Source organism: Hyperoodon ampullatus (genome assembly GCF_949752795.1).
Source record: "Hyperoodon ampullatus genome assembly, chromosome: 7".
NCBI classification, from domain to species: domain Eukaryota; kingdom Metazoa; phylum Chordata; class Mammalia; order Artiodactyla; family Ziphiidae; genus Hyperoodon; species Hyperoodon ampullatus.
The window spans coordinates 68,216,112-68,233,894 of record NC_136920.1 but is presented as its reverse complement, the minus strand read 5'-3'; positions in this window follow the sequence as shown (position 1 = coordinate 68,233,894).

Below are 17,783 nucleotides of genomic sequence, written 5' to 3'. Positions count from 1 at the left end.
ATTTTTTTTTTTTTTTTGCGGTACGCGGGCCTCTCACTGTTGTGGCCTCTCCCATTGCGGAGCACAGGCTCTGGACGCACAAGCTCAGCAGCCATGGCTCACGGGCCCAGCCGCTCCGCGGCATGTGGGATCTTCCCGGACCGGGGCACGAACCCGTGTCCCCTGCATCGGCAGGCAGACTCTCAACCACTGCGCCACCAGGGAAGCCCGGGATAATATATTTTGAGGGTACATTCATCCATCTATTCATTGATTCATTCATTCAGTATATAATTCCTGTGACCTACTATATATGAGACCCTACCCTGGGGCTTGCAGCTTCCACAGAATGATAGCATTACACAGTGGTTATGAGTGTAGACTAACGCCTGGGTTCAAGTTCTGGAATTCGTACTCATGAGCTATATGATTTTGACCTAATTATTAATTTTCTGAGCCTCAATTTCCTCCTGAGTAGAAAAGAAAAATGATAGTACCTAATTTGTGGAGTTTTATTATGCTTGACATATAGTAACTGCTTGATATCTATTAGTTATTATTTTATTTTATGCTGATCCCACTTGGGTTACCAGCCACTCCTCCCATAAAATAAAGAAATTATAATTTTCAGGCAATAAAACAATATGAATTTAAAAATCTCTGTGTCAACTAAGATAGTCTGGGCTGTATTTAGGTTGTTTCTCATCTTGCTTTCTGATCTGCCAGGAACAGAGGGACTTCATCATTTAGAGAGGAATGAGGTAGAATTTCCGAGTACCTTCTTTGGGTATCTTAGTGGCAAAAGCCTGCTCATTGTCCCAGACGTGCCCTCCCCAGCTTCTCAAGCTGGGCAGCCTCATGCTACCCCAGGTCGTGAGCTTATCCAAAGTGAAGCAGGACGTTTATCAGTGGCCTCAGCCCCTCCAACATACAGGGCTTAGGATACAGTTGCTAACTCAGCTTTGGATGGAGGTCTGCCAGGTAAGAGCAACTCTCATGCCCCCTGTTCCAGGTCTCCTTTTCTGTCAGCTAGATGCAGGAACCAGCGTACTAGAGAGCATTCTGGGCATCTGTGGGTCCCCCATACCCTAACACACCACACCCACCCACTCCCCTTCCTGTGTGCGCCTACTTCCAAGGCTGTGCCTCTGCCTGCATTTCCTCTCCTTCATTTCCACGTAGGGCCACTCCTCCTCCATAGTCCAGAGGCCCTGCTCTGCATCTCAGCCAGTGGCCAAGGCCCCAGTTCCTGACCTAGATTCTGAATCCTCCTCCTCCAGGCTGAACTCTCTTTCCCACCTCCCTGCCAACTGCTCCATTTGCATACCCCTGGCTCACATGGTTAGATCTGTCCCTACTCACTGCTCAGGTTGGATTTGGAAACTGTCTGTTTGCCACCATATTCCTTCTGTTATCCTTGGGGCTGATTAAACCACTTGGGTTTGGATTCCTGAGTCTCTCCATCAAGACAGTTTCTCCAGCCCCCAGGCCACTTAGTCCAGACACTCAGGCTTTGGAGAATCCAGCACCTGCCAGTGGTATGATCTTGCGAAAGTTAAAATTTCTATGCCCCAGTTTTCTCAAGTGTAAATGGGAAAATAAGACCTATCTTATAGGCCCGTTGTGAGGATTCAATGAGATAATACACGGGCAGCACCTAGCACATTGCCTGGCACACAGTAAGTAATCAATAAAAGACAACCATCAAAGAGCTTAAAGCAATGGTATAAAAAGACATCTGTTCAGTTTTTGGTACAGTTTTGTGTTTACATATTTCTCATTGATCCTTGAAAACTGTAATGATGCTCCTTTTCCCACACAGCCCTTCCTGTCCCCAACTAGTATTCGGGACCCAAGGGAGAGTTTGAAAGGGTTTGAGGTGGGTAGAGTCTGTGCTCCCAGGTGCTGGGCAGAGTGGTCTGGGGGTTCAGCCACCTCTTGGTCACCAAAGGTGCAGATGCTGCCCAGGCTCTAGGTATGAGCTGAACCCAGGGAAAAGGAGAAAGGAGGGAAAGACGATGGAGTGGGGGAAGTGGCTGGGTAGAAAGGACTCAGGAAATGAGAATGGGATCACCCAGCAATGGGCCTCCCTGCAAACAGGGCAGAAGCAAACCTAAAGGCTCTTCCGTGCTAGGACCAAGTGGCCATGACAGCACACCAAAGCCAGGCCGCTCCTCCATTTTCTCCGTCCACACTTTCTAGACTCACAGGCAGGGCTGAGCTGTGAAGACGCTGCTGCTCCACACTGATGCTATCTGCTCGGCACTTAGCCCAGCTTTCATCAGTCCTCCAAGTCTTCAAGAGGCTCTAATTATGCTTCCCAGCAGAGGCACATTTCACAGCTGGGGTGGTGATGAGAGCAATTAGCCTTGGCCTGTGGGTCAGAGTTGCCTCTGATGCTAGCCTCTCAAAACACAGCGTTAGCCACTCATTCTGAGGAAGACAAGTATAAGGGATTTGTCAAGGCATTAAGCCTGGGGCAACGAAGGACACAAAGCAGGTTCCTAGAATCTCTTTCCTCTGGTGTCAAGAAGGTCAGCTTAACTATTGCCATAGTGAGAGTCAGGAGAGGACCCTGCCTAGACTAGGGAATGGAAGATTCAAGTTCAAAGGCTGTCTCTGCCTCAGACTCCTCATGTGAGATACTAAATTAAACTAAAAATGGAGACACTCAACATCACCATCGGGAACATCATCCCACAACAGTGGGATCATGCCAATGCACATGGCTGTTAGTACCTGCTCCACACATGTCTTCCCTTTGCTGCTCTGGGTCAGTGGGCTGAAGCCGGAAGAGAACATACTGAGTTTGAATGCCATGTCACAGACTCTCTTACCACTCAGAGCCTTTGAGACCACATCAGCCTGGACACAAGACAATCACCAGCCTGATGTGATCAGCTGTGTGAGGGTACAATCAGCTGTGAAAGTGTGTATAAAACCAGGCAGCCTGTTAGTACTCTGATGCTGCTTCCCAACATCACTCACCTGAGAGCCAGAGAGGGACTTCCCTGGGTCTCACCTGTTTCCCAATCAGGAAAGCTCTCTCTAGTAGAATGTAAGCTCCATGAGGGAGCCAGATTTGTCTGTTTTGTTCCATGCTGTATCCACAGCACGGGGTACACAGTAGACAGTCATTTAATATCTGATGAATGAATGCATGAACTTCTCCACTTCACATGGCCAGGCCCACCAGTGTCAGCCCGGAGCCATGCTCTCCACAGAACTTCGCCTCCCCTGTCTACAATAACTGGACACACTCAGCCTCAGCTGAATATCCTCCTCAATCTTCTAGACCTTAACTGTACACAAGAATCACCAGAGGAGCTTCTAAAATAATATTCAATACTAGTGCCCAGACCCTACCTCTAGACTTGGTTGGGGGTAAGACTATGGCATTGGTATATTTTTTTAAATACCAATGAAAAATAAATGATTCTAATATGAGAATTACTGCTCCAGACAGAAGAAAGGATGGTTCCCCAAGGACAAAATGGGAATGGGATAGGGAGACCAGACGGGGTCAGTATTCAGGGGGAACAAGTTCACTTGGATTCCTGCAAAATCCAAATTCTTTGAGTTTGATTAATCAAGGAGTCAAAGTAAAGATAAGGGCTTTTTCTTCCCCAGTAGGAACCTAAGTCAACCAAAGCTGCTGCAGGAGGCCCCTTTTGCCTCTCCTCGCATGGACACCAAAAAGACATAACTTTCCCCCACACCTACCCAGCAGCTCATTCAGGACCACTCTGAACCTACCCTGCCCACTTGAGGCTCCCAGACAGGGACTGTGATATTGATTGGGTTCACCTGGCTGAGGTCTGCCTCCTTAATGATGCCTCGAGGGATTCTTCACCGAGACCCAGAAATTAAAGACAGCAAAACTATTTGTTGCTAACAAATAAACCCACACTATGGGATGAGCTATGCGCGGTGTTTATAAACACACGCACACCCCTAGACACGCACACAGATATGCGTGTGCACACACCAATGATAAATAAAGTGTAACAATGGTATACATCTGGTGTTAACTTCTGTAAGCCAGGTTATTGAATGGGATGAATTCAATGGTTGTACAAACAGAAAACAGGTTAGTTTTTCTCTTATCACTACCTTCAGCTGCACTGCCTTCCTTTCATGGCTTTCTGGTCACTTTTGTGTATTTAAAGGGTTCAGTCCAATTTAAAACTTGAAGCATTCAAATGTTATAACTGATAAGGGGTTAATATCCAAAATATATAAACATACAACTCAATATCAAAAAAACAACCTGATTAAAAAATGAGCAGAAAACCTGAATAGACATTTTTCCAAAGAAGACATACAGATGAGCAACAGGCACATGAAAAGAGGCTATACCTCATTAATCATCAGAGAAATACAAATTAAAACCACAATGAGATATTACCTCACACCTGTCCGAATGGCTATTATCAAAAAGACCATAAATAACAAATGTTGGGGAGAAGGTGGAGAAAAGGGAACCCTCATACACTGTTGGTGGGAATGTAAATTGGTGTAGCCACTAGGAAAACATTGTGATGGTTTCTCAAAAAACTTAAAACCTAACTTAAAACCTAACCTAGAGTCTGTCATACAGAGTGAAGTAAGTCAGAAAGAGAAAGACAAATACTGTATGCTGACACATATATATGGAATTTAAGGGAAAAAAATGTCATGAAGAACATAGGGGTAAGACAGGAATAAAGACACAGATCTACTAGAGAATGGACTTGAGGATATGGGGAGGGGGAAGGGTAAGCTGTGACAAAGCGAAAGAGCGGCATGGCCATATATACACTACCAAACATAAGGTAGATAGCTAGTGGGAAGCAGCCGCATAGCACAGGGAGATCAGCTCGGTGCTCTGTGACCGCCTGGAGGGGTGGGATAGGGAGGGCGGGAGGGAGACGCAAAAGGGAGGGGATATGGGAACATATGTATATGTATAACTGATTAAATTTGTTAATTAAAAAAATTTTTTTTAAAAATCAAAAAACTTAAAACAGAACTACCATATGACCCAGCAATTCCACTCTTGGGTATTTGAAAAAAAAAATTAAAACAATCATTTGAAAAGATACATGCACCCCAATGTTCATAGCAGCATTATTTATAATTGCCAAGATATGGAAGCTACCTAAGTGTCTATCAACAGATGAATGGATAAAGACGATGTGTGTGTGTGTGTGTGTGTGTGTGTGTGTGTGTGTGTATAATGGAATACTACTCAGTCATAAAGAATGTAATTTTGAAATTTGCAACCACATGGATGGACTTGGAGGGTATTATGCTGAGTGAAAAAAGTCAGAGAAAGACAAATACTGTATGATATCACTTATATGTGGAATCTAAAAAATAAACTAGTGAATATCACAGAAAAGACACAGATTCACAGATACAGAGAGCAAGTTAGTGATTACCAGTGGGGAGAGGGAGGGGGCAGGAGCAATATAGGGGTGGGGGGTTAAGAGGTACAAACTACCATGTATAAAATAAAGAAGCTACAAATATAGATTATACAGCACAGGGAATATAGCCAATAGTTTATAATAACTATAAAGGAATACAACCTTTAAAAACTGTGAACCACTATGTTGTACACCTGAAACATATAATATTGTACATCAACTATACCTCAGTTTTTATAAATAAGTAAACAAGGGTGAAGAAGGTTCTTCCAGAACACAGATGGGAACTTATTCTGAATAAAGAGGAAGTGAAGACTGGGGGGGAAATGCAATGGATAGAGAAAGAATTTAAAGAAAAAAACAAAATAAATAATAAAAACCAAAATGATTGGTTAAAACAAAAACAAAAAAAGCTTGAAACACTCCCAATTCTAGGTGTCTCACTCCTACTTTCCTTCCTCTAAGCCCAGGCTGGACGTGTGGCTTGGGGATCATCAACGGGGAGGTGAGGACTGCTGTGTTCCTTCACTCTTTCTTCATTTCCTTCCCACTTCCTGCTGTAGATTCCTCCAGGGTTGGGGAAGACAGTGTCTGGTGTCTTACCTGTCCTGCAGGTGCTTTTCTCTTGAGTGTTGACAGCTTCTGGGAACCGTAAGTGTTCAAAGACTGATTCCACTGCAGGTTCTCCAACTGGGGGGGTGCACTGTCTGGTCAACATTCTGCAACACTCTTAGCAACTTCCCCCCACAACCCACTGTGCAGCTTTTTCCTGTCACCTCTTAACTGGTAGGCGATCCTCTCTGACAGAGTCCCAATTGATCTCAAGCCTAATTATCTTCCCCAGTGCATGTTTATCCCAAAGGAAAATCATGTTTTCTTTTCACACTAAAGCTGGTCTTTTTGCTCACTCTTTTTATCCTGCCTTAGTGGATGACTTCAGCCACCCTCTTGCCTTCCAAATTTAGTAGGAGGTAAGGTTAGGAGGGGGTACCAGTGTCCATGTTCAAATATACCTCCAAACTCCAAGGGAACAAACGTCACTTTCTCCCAATGACCCTCTCAAGAGAGACCCACAATTTCTGCAGCTCATCAGGACTGTGAGATACCAGCCCTCTTTTTTGCAATCTCCATTTCATCAGTTTCCCTTCACTTGGTTTGGGAGTGATGGGAAAGAGAAGAGAAACATCACAGCTCTCCCAGCTAAGCTGACAACTCCTTACCTCAGTGACTCTCCAGAGAGCTCCTTTCAAATCTCTTGTTTTCTATATAAGCCCAGTTGGGTTAATGGTTGCTGACCTATTTTTGTTAACCCTTGAGAAGTCCTGAACAGATATGTTTAGCACCTCTCTCTAGAGTATGTGGATACTTCTCACCATGCCAAAATCTTGAATCAACAGGAAGAGTTCCATTTTATATCATTTTATGCTACCAAATCCAACTCCCCAGGGTCCTCAAATAAGGAAAACCTGTTGGTAGTAACAATGCTGACCCACCCAGACCCCCCTTTGTGATTATACGCTATTGATACACATCAGGGACCCACAATGATCTGTGTCCCTGGAAGCCACTGCTAGTCTGAGTCACACTGGGCGTTCTGAGCTGAAATGCTGCTGCCCAGACTTCTCAGCCACACGGACTATTGTGATTCTCTAACAATTTCTGTTCTTAATTGCTAAATGTCTCACCATGGATATATTGGAGGTGTAGCTCTCACTTTAAAAAAGACCTTAAGAGATCTTCTTGGATTTAGCCAGAAAAAGAAAGAGAAATGTTCTGGGCTGAAGGCTGCCTAGAATCCTTTTACCATCTCTTCAGAAATCTCTCTCTTCACGGTTGTTTCTTGAGTCACCTTCCCAAATATCTACCAGCTGCCTCTCCTGTGTGGCCCACTCCATGTCTCTTGGGAGTTTTGCTGATATATATATATATATATATATATATATATATATCATGCTTACTTTTCTGTGGGTTACATACTTTTTGCTTTTCTCTCTCTCTTTGTCCTCCCTATTCTCTTCTTCTAGTCTCTTTTTCTACTTTTTCTTCATTTTTCCTACTTGTGCCTCAGTTATGCTTGAGCAGACCCTCAAGACCAAAGACATTTGTGAGCCCTGATTAAAAGCTCAAAATGGTTGCATCTAATGGATCCAAAATGCTCTGTGGTCTCAGTCCTTCTGGCTGGACTGGGGACCCTATGCCCAGCTTTGGGCCATTTATATGCTGCAGTCACATTGGCAAAGGCTGTTGATGTCCCACCTATATGCCTCTACCCTTTCCATCTCTGTGCATGCCAGCCTACTTCCAACTGCGACTCCTGGCCCCATGCCTGGGGGCTTTTTCCAGCTGCTGAGCACACCTGGAGCAGGTCAGGTGCTAGGAATTAACACCCTCCCTTTCCCCCAGGAGCAGCACCCAGTCAATGACTGACAGGAGTCAGTGACTAAAGAACTCATTTCCCTTGCTCCTTTGGTGGGATAACTCCAAAGTGCATATTCTACACTGGCTCCCAGAGTTGCTTCCCCCAGAGGGATGAAGCTCCAGTTGCCATACCTTTATTGGCTGCCTTCCCTTCCTTGTTAAACTCTCAGCTTCAGGACGCTGTCTCAGGGTACCCTTCTAGGGGAATCCCAACTAAGAACAATTCTGAGACAGAAATGAAAATATTGGGGACAGATTGGCAGGGCCAGTAGACTCAGACCCAGGACTAAGCAAGTCTTCCCAGGTGCATGCCACATCTGTGTTGCATCTTTCAATGTAAGGCTATATATAGCCAGGACATCTTTAAGAGAGCACACCTAGAAGCAGACATCCAGGAAAGGGTGAGAATTTTATTCCTCTCTCTGCTCCTCTTCTTTCTCCTTTCTTCTTTCACCTCCTTCTCCTCTTTCTCCATGGCCTCTCACATTTAGAGTATGACCCCTGGCTCTGTAACTCAGCCATTCCTTTCTCCTTTTAGAGCTCGCAGCCTTGAGCTGAGCTGGGTATGGGCGCCTGTCTCCCTTCTCTGTCCTGTGAGTGGCCTGGAGAGCAACCAGCATGCCACCTTCTGTGAGCACACCCCAAAGAGCCAACCATTGTCTCAGGTCTTTTGGAAGGAAGTCAGCAAAATGATTCACTGATGAAAGAATCTGGTCTTAGGAAATAAATTCAAAGTCAAACCTAGGCATTTGTTTTCCTATTAGATGATGGGAAACCTCTTATCTCTCTGTCAGCTGTGTCAAGAAAGTGACTAACTCATTACTTAATATCAGTAAAGATGATTTAAGGACTTCAGATAGAAGCCGGTAAAAAGGCACGCTAGAGCAGTGATTGCAGGCGAGAGGGTGGTGCTCATTCCTCCCTCCAAGGGTTCAGAAGCCCACGAGGCTGCTCCGTCACTTGGATGCATGAGTTCATGGCAAAACCCCACTGGGGTTCTAAGATGCCCTCTAACTGGGGTGTAGGTGGCCCAAAGGGCAGCAAAATCACAGCCATTGAAAAAGCCACTATTACTGACTGTATGGCATCGTAGCCCTCAGGGTACAGGACAAAGGAAAGGTTGAGGTACCCCCATGACAGCACTGCCCTGAACAATTCCCCATGGAGCAGGTGGTGTCTGCTACCCCCCACTGTGTGTGCAGCAGGGCTCCTGGCCCCATCTACATGGGGTGGGTCAAGCATGGTTGTCCTCAGAGCACAGGAGCTGGAGGGATCCTTTGCCTGCACGTTTTGCAGACACACTCAAATTCTCTCTGCCAGGCAGAATGATTTATTTGTATGTCTTCATTGAGGACAATTATTTTTTAGCACCTTGCTAGGCATGCTGGGTGATCTCATCACAGGCAAGAGCCCATGAGTGCCTGCATCGCTCAGAGCAAAAGTGGGAAAGGAGCCTCCCTCTCCTGCTCATCCAGAAATTCTCTTCTTTCCCTGGCACCTTCACAGAGAAGTGAGGACCCTGCTTTTTTTTGTCTTGAGAGCACTGGTTTGCCCATAAAAGTTTCATTGAGGAGGATATTTTAAAGGTGCCTCCCTTTTGGAGAGAGTTTTTCTTTTTTAGAAAGAAAGGGAAAAACATTTCAGATCTCCTGCTCTTTAAATTAACAACAAGTAGCATTAAACCTGATTCAATATGTAAACGTAATACTAAACATGTCTTAGATTTCCAGATGTAGGTAGTTGAGCAGGGGAAGAGGAAAAAGAGAGGAAAGGAATGGAGACACAAGGACACAGGATGGGCCCTGGCAACAGACGAGAACCCATGGAAAATAGGGGAGAGAGATGGAGACAGAGAGATGAACTGAGGGGAAAAGAGAGGGAGAGGCAGCAGGCAGGGAAAGAGGCCTGGGCAGGCAGACAGCAGGGATGGGGGGCAGGGCAGAGAAAGACACCAGGTAGAGAGAGGGCAGGAAGGAAGAAACGGGCAGAGGGCACAACCCCTCCCAAGGCTTCCTGGTTCTCCTTTCCCTACTCACCAATTTCTCCAACAAGGGTCTAGTCCAGACTCTTCTACTTCCACACTACCCACCCCTCACCTCCTTACCCACCCCTCACCATGCCTCAGTTTGGATGCCCACTCCTACGCTGCTCCTACAAGACTTCTATGGGCCAGATTGACACTGCAGCTCCCTCCCTGATTCCTCTACTTCTGTGGCATCCGAGAAAGTGGAAGCTGGGTCTATGGGATACAGAGGTTTCCATACCAGTTCTGTTGTTTATTAGCTGTTATATCTTGGGCACGTCCCTTACCCTCTTTGAGTTTTCATATCTGTAAACTGGCAGTAATAACAGTACTTAGCTTGCTTCCAACACTGGACTCTGTAGTGGTTTTTGGATGTGTGTGTAGGTGTGTGCACGTGTGTGTTTATATGATAAGAGATAAGGAACACAAAGACTCACTGTGAACTATAAAATGATACACAGGGCTTCCCTGGTGGCGCAGTGGTTGAGAGTCCGCCTGCCGGTGCAGGGGACGCAGGTTTGTGCCCTGGTCCGGGAAGATCCCACATGCCGCGGAGCGGCTGGGCCCGTGAGCCATGGCCGCTGAGCCTGCGCATCCAGAGCCTGTGCTCCGCAACAGGAGAGGCCATAACAGTGAGAGGCCTGCGTACCGAAAAAAAAAAAAAAAAAAAAAAAAAGACACACAAATAGGAGTATTTTGGTTCTTTTGCTCTTACTGTCACTTTTCTCTCTCCTCCCTGCTTGCTCTTCTATACTGTATCTCATCCCCTTTATCCTCTTTAAACAGACCTTCCCCAAGGCTTGTCTTTTGTTCCTTTCAGTTCCTGACCTCTCCTTTACTTCCTCTTCTGTCGACTACAAACACATCTCCAGCCCTACGCTCTCTCCGGAGCCACAAGCCAGGCTTTGTAGCCTGCGTGTCTCAGCGGCACTTCAGATCAACATGCCCCACGTGGCATGGGTAGGATGTCTGCTTGCCCCAGGCTTGTTTTTGTTTTTACATCTTTATTGGAGTATAATTGCTTTACAATGGTGTGCTAGTTTCCGCTTTATAACAAAGTGAATCAGTTATACATATACATACGTTCCAGGCTTGTTTTAGAGGAGTGGGAGAAGACAGACTATGGATAGACAGGCTCAATTTCAAATCCTGGCAATCCTGTGGATGTGTTGCCTTGCAGTAATCTTCTGAGTTTAGTTTGCTCACCCACAGCATGGGAGTAATAAAACCCACCTGAGAAGTAAGATGAGACCTCACAGTGATGAAATATTAAATGACAGCACAGTGAGATAAGTCCAAGAGGGCACATCTGGGGCTAGATATCCTACAGACACTTCTCAAGCACCAGTGAGTGAGGGGCCACAGGAGGACGACGTTCCCATAGGCAGGTGGCAGGCTTGACTCTAGCGAGCTGGCAAAACAGCATAGAGGTTAATAGCACACAGCCAAGAGCCAAACCTTGGCTCTCCTACTTACTAGCTGTGTTGCTTTGAGAAAGTTACTTAATTTCTCTATGCCTCAGTTTTCTGTAAATGGCTTGTCATGAGGATAAATCATCAAACATAAATTCACACAGGCTGCTTACAATGTGCCTGGCATGAAGAAAGTACCATACAAGTACTTTATTTAACAAATATTATATTAGCTATTAGTGACTACTTATCAGTGGTTGCGTGTTCATTTCTTACTTGGGAGGCTTTGGGGGGCCACATGGCAGCTAGAAAACAAGAGGCCTGAGGACGAACCCCACTGTGCCTCCTGCCAGTCTTGTTCCTTCAGGCCATAACCTTCTCTCTCAGAGCGATGGGGATTCATCGCTCTCCACCTCACCCCCTGCCTTGGAGCCTTGGTGCAAACTACTGCCCATGCAGCCAGGCCTGCAACATCACCAGGTGAGACGGACGTGTCTGTACGGGCAAGGGGATGACGGAGGGAGTAATGAAAAGTGCTTCCAGGTCCGTCTCCCCTGCCCTGGTGACTCTGGAATGTGGCATCATGGGTCGCTCCTGGCACTGTGACCAGCCAGGTGGGGCTGAGGCCTGGCGAGAAAAAGAGAAGTGGGTCTGAGGAGACGAGGACGGGACTGTGGAGGGCTCATGCCCTGTGCAGGGGGTGACTCAGTCCTGAGGGCAGTGAGGAGAGACCTGAGCAGAGTTTTATTTAAGAAAGTTCTCTCTGGGGCTTCCCTGGTGGCGCGGTGGTTGGGAGTCCGCCTGCCGATGCAGGGGACGTGGGTTCGTGCCCCGGTCCGGGGGGATCCCGCGTGCCGCAGAGCAGCTGGGCCCGTGAGCCGTGGCCGCTGGGCCTGCGCGTCCGGAGCCTGTGCTCCGCAACAGGAGAGGCCGCAGCAGTGAGAGGCCCGCGTACCAAAAAAAAAAAAAAGAAAGTTCTCTCTGGCTCCTGGGTGGGAAACGGGGCTCAGTGCAGGGTGAGATGGGAAGTGAGGAGGGCAGGTACAGACACCCGAAGCTGGGCAGCGGCCACGGGGAAGGAGCAGAGGGACCAGACGAGTCTGACTTTAAAGGAGGAATTGGCTGGACTTGGTGTCAGCAGCGGGGAGGTGTGGAGTCTCGGGTAGCACGAGGTCTCCAGGACAACACTGTGCTTTGTCCACAGTGACAGGTTCCACACCTTTCAAAGGTGTTGTTTCACCTTGGGTAGACTCCATAATGTGTAAAGGAAAAGGGCAGGTTGCAGCGTTTGCCGCTTCCTTTAAACACACAGAGTGGGCCCCTGCTTGGAGGGAGCAGGCAGATGCGGCCCTGCCTTTGAGGTGCTCACCTCTGATCTGAGGAGGCAGGTCCTCTGGCCAAGGAGGCCTCGTACTTCTTGCCTCACCCAGGTTTGGTCAAGAACCAGGGAAAACCTGAGCTTCCCTCCTGGGGGCGGTGAAGGGAGAACCTCCAGGCCAGCCCAGCCCAAGACGCCACCCTCTCTACTACTCATGTGCTTCCCCAGAGCTCTGCGGTGATATGAGGTTTTAAACTGCAGTTACTACTTTATCAAGACATTTGTCAACTTGTTGCTTCATCTATTAAAGGAAATGATAAGAGGAAGAATAAGTTAAGAAATATATGTAAAACTCCAAGCAGAGTGTTGGCACATAGTAAGTGTTCATTTAAAAGAGGCACTATGACTATCACTATTACTACTTATTATTACACTTAACTATCACACCCCCCTCTGTCTCTTTTCTCTCTTTGCTTTTTTTTTTTTTTTTTTTTTGCGGTACGCGGGCCTCTCACTGTTGTGGCCTCTCCCGTTGCGGAGCACAGGCTCCGGACGCGCAGGCTCAGCGGCCATGGCTCACGGGCCTAGCCACTCCGCAGCATTTGGGATCTTCCCGGACCCGGGGTACGAACCTGTGTCCCCTGCATCGGCAGGCGGACTCTCAACCACTGTGCCACCAGAGAAGCCCTCTCTTTGCTTTTAATACCTCCAACACTTCCCAGTCCTTCTCCCTCAAAGATTTGTCTGAGACACAGTTAAATATTCCCTGATATACATCAGAGAACTTAGTGGAGTCAGAATCAGGAAGGAGAAAAGACCTTCTGGTCCCTGAGGCCTGCTGAGCTCCAGCCACATAATTACACTGCCTGGCAGAGTCCTCATAGCCCTAGAAGGAGGTATCATTGCCCTCACTTTACAGAAAATGTAAAATGAGATAGAGAGAGAGGTCAAGTAGCATGATTGAAGTTTCACACAGAAACAACCAGGAGGCCAGAATTAAATGGGGCACTGTCTAATTCCAAAGTCTGGGCCCTTACTTCTAAACCCACAATCACATAAAACCTCCCATCCCTGGGTTGAGAGGAGCGGCCATCCCTTTGATGAACAGCCCACAGAAGGAAAGTAAGTCATTCACTTTTGTGTGGCCTTCCGGATGGAATTGCCAAAGGAACAGAGAGTGTTTTAGACCTAAATAATCCAGACTGGTTGTGTGTGGGGAACAGGGTCAGTGTTTGCATCCCATCCCTTCCTGGTGTGGCCTGGACACAGCGATGGTTGTGAAGTGGAAGAGCTATTAATGGAACCAGGCGGAGGATGTGCCTGGGCAGACACTTATCTGGGCAGCATCTCCATTACACCCAGAACCCTAGCCCAGCCTTTACTACAGCCAGGCTGCCAAGCAGGAGAATTCCAAGTCGTAAATCCTCTTAAGGGCACAGAGCACATGTTCCACCCTGACCAATGGGAAACGCACACCTCATCTGCTCCCTTCCATCCCTCCTAGGTTCCAGCCCTGGGAGAAAGTGTCGGCGGTTATCACAGCCAGCACTTGTGCGTGCACTTTAGACATCTCTTTCCCATCCATGATCTCATTCCACCACATGTGGAGGTAGAGTCAACAGTCCTGGGATCAAATCAAAACTCTGCCATTTACTGGCTCTGGGCTTTGGCTAAGTTATTTCTCTCACTACAGCCCTGTGAGATTTTCACTGGGGAAGTGAGAAATTTGGGCTCAGAGAGGGCACCAGGGTAAATAGCAAAAAATGTTTTGTAGCTAGATCTGTGTGATTCCAAATCCAAGGCTCTTTCCAAAAAAACATCTGGTCCATGGAGAAAGGAAAAGCTCAGCAAACAGAGTATCTTTGCTACTTCTCCTACTACCATCTGAAATACAACCACCCAAATTCAACCATCAGCCAACTCAACAAGTTAGGCAGAAGGGCAAAGCTCTCTGTCCCATTCAAGTTCCATCAGTAAGAGACAACCCAGGTGGTGGGGGATTGTACCTTATTTGTGGGATCCCATCCCATCTTCTGGACAGCACAGACTGGCTATGGGAATGCCTCAGCCTTGGGGGATACAGCCTCTTTCTGGAGTGCAAATGCTGACCAGGAATTCAAGATGGTGGCAGTCTGGAGAGTGGGGCTGAGGTAATCCATGTGCTCCTGAGGGAGATCCCAGTAGGACATTGGCTGGCTGAGGACCATGAACAAGGCCCACAGAAATGTGAAGCCTGCAGTTCTGAGATATTCCTGCCTGTTTCCTATGCCTGTAAAGGGATCAAGTCAGGGTGACTTCTGGAGACCAGCTTGCTGGCCAGCACTCTGCATCGTTGCATTTCAGGGTGAACTTTCTGACTTGTGCTTCTTGGTCTCCTTTTTCTAGGAGAAGCTAGAGACACACTTTGTATTACCTGGTGGCAGAGTCCAAAGAGAAGCAGTTTACTACTCATTCATTCATTCACCCTGACTGGCACTGGGGATTACCACTGTAACGAGACAGCTCAAGGCCCCTGCCCTCTCAGGCTTAGTGGAGTGACATGAGATGTAGGGCAGATGGACCAGGGCTCTAATCCCAGCCCCAGCATTTACCATTCGGATGATCTCACCCTTTCTAAACTCTCTGAACCTCAGTTCCCTCAGGTGTCAGATGTGTGCACTGATGCCACCCTCATAGGATTCAATGAGTGGAAGAATTTACTCAAATAAACGTGAAAGTGCTTTCCTAACCATAAAGATCATATCGACTTTAGTTATTTACTGTTAATAATGTGACTATTATTATTACTATTGCTACACTTTTCCATTCAGGAAGTTTTCTCTGCCTGATGTGTGTATTGTGCCGGAATTTGAGTAAAATTTTCTTTGCACGGCAGGCTCAGACAATATTGGTTGAGCTACTCTGGATCATTAGCCTACTTTTTTTGAGACATAAATTCACTTTCTACACAATCCACCCATTTAAAGTGTACAATTCAATGTTTTTCACTATTTTAACAGGGTTGTAGGACCATCACCAAATCTAATTTTAGAACATTCTCCTCGCTCCTAAAAGAAATTGTATGCCCCTTAGCAGTCACTCTCATTCCCTCCTATCAATCCCCTCCCCCCACTATAAGCAACCAGTAGTCTTTTTGTGTCTATAGATTGGCCTATTCAGGATATTACACATAAATGGAATTGTACAATATGTGGGCCTTTGTGACTGGCTTCTTTCACTTAGCATAATGCTTTCAGGGTTCGTCCATGTTGTAATATGTATCAGTATTTCACGTTTTTATTGATGAATAACATCCCATTTCATAGATAAAACATATTTTATTTATCCAATCATCAGTAACAGACATGGGTTTTTTCCATTTTTCAGCTATTATGAAAAATGCTGCTATGGATATTTGTGTATAAGTTTCTATGTAGACGTATGTTTTCATTTTTCTTGTGTATATACTTTAGAGTTGAATTGCTGGGTCATATGGTAGCTCTAAGTTTAACATTTTGAGGAACTGCCAGACCATTTTTCAAAGCAGCTACACCATTTTACATTCCCACCAGCAGTATTCTAGTGTTCCAATTTCTCCACACTCTCACCAACACTCGTTATTGTTGTTTTGATTACAGTCATCCTAGTAGATGTGAAGTGATATCTCCTTGTGGTTTTGATTTGCATTTTCCTAATGACTAATGATGTTGCACATCTTTTCATGTGCTTATTGGCCATTTGTATATCTTATTTGGAGAAATGTCTATTCAAATCCTTTGCTCATTTTAAATTTGTATCATTTGTCTTTTTATTATGAATTGTGAGAGTTCTTTCCATATTTTGGATACAAGCCCCTTATCAAATATATAATTTACAAATATTTTTCCCCATTCTGTGAGTTGTCTTTCCATTTTCTTGATGATATTGTTTACAACACAAAAGTTTTACATTTTGATGAAGTCAATTTATTTTTTCTTTTGTCTCTAATGCTTTTGGTGTGATATAAGGTCTGTTTCTTAAGTGGGCTCTGCCTTTTAAAACACGAGTCTATTATTTGAATAAAAATTTGATATTAAATATCTAGCATTAAATCCAAATTAGGAAAAAGCAATGGATCATCACTATGGTCTTGAACAAGTTACAATAATGGAATAAACCTGACTGAATCCTTGTTATAGAAGAAATGGGGAAAGAATGGAGTTTTCAAACTGGCCGAATGGCATTTAAGGTGGGCTAAAACCCCATTTCTCTCACCATCACCAATGCAAAATACTTGTGGGGGTGGGGTGGGGCTTACGATAAGAGAGAAGAGTGTGGAAAAATGTACTGGGACTGAGATGTTTAGGAATGAAGCAGCCTGTTATGTGTCCTGCATCTGCATCCAAGGGCCAAGCAAGGCCAAGACTGGATTCCAAGGCCACCTTTCTCACCCTCCCCTCCCCACTTACCATCTGGGAAGGACTGGGGGGATGATCGAGCGCTTCATAAGGTTTGACAGGACACCAGGGTCTTTGAACATGCTGTTCCCTCTGTCTGGAATGTCCCCCACCCCCAGTCCATCCCCCAGCCAACTACCACACCTATTTTCGCTCATATTTCATTTGTTACTTCCTAGGGAAAAACTTCCCTGACCTCCACCCACTCCCACTGCCAACAAGATCAAGTACCTCTGAATGCATTTTCACAGGTACTGTCCTTTCCCTTCATGAGACTTTTCACAATGTCTGAATATACCTTTAACTAGTTCATCATCTCTCTTTTTCAATAGGCTGCAACCTCCATGAGCACAGAGTTTGTGTTTGTTTTGCTCACAATTGCAGGCTTATCACAAAACTTGACGTAAAGTAGATGCTCAGTAAATATTTGTGGAATGAATGAATGAATGAATGATCACAGAAACTGGAAAATCCCTCCAGAATGACCCATTTGTTTTCCGAGGGGTTTGTTTTCAGGGTCCTCATGCAACCAGAGTAATATAAAACGATCACTCCCCAGTAGACAGAGCAGCAACAAGCACCCTTTCTGTCTGCAAGACGGCTTCCGTAGTACAGGACTACCCTGTCATGGTAACTGACAGCACCCTCAGGCTGGGCAGGGAGGACGTGGAGGCAGCATGAGGAGTGTTAACAGCTCATGAGGTCAGCATTTCAGGGGCGGCTGGCAGCTGAGTGCTTGCTCCTGGGAAAGCTGAACTTGCAGATGCAGGAGGTAAAGAGTGCACCACGGGAAAGCAGTTCACCTGC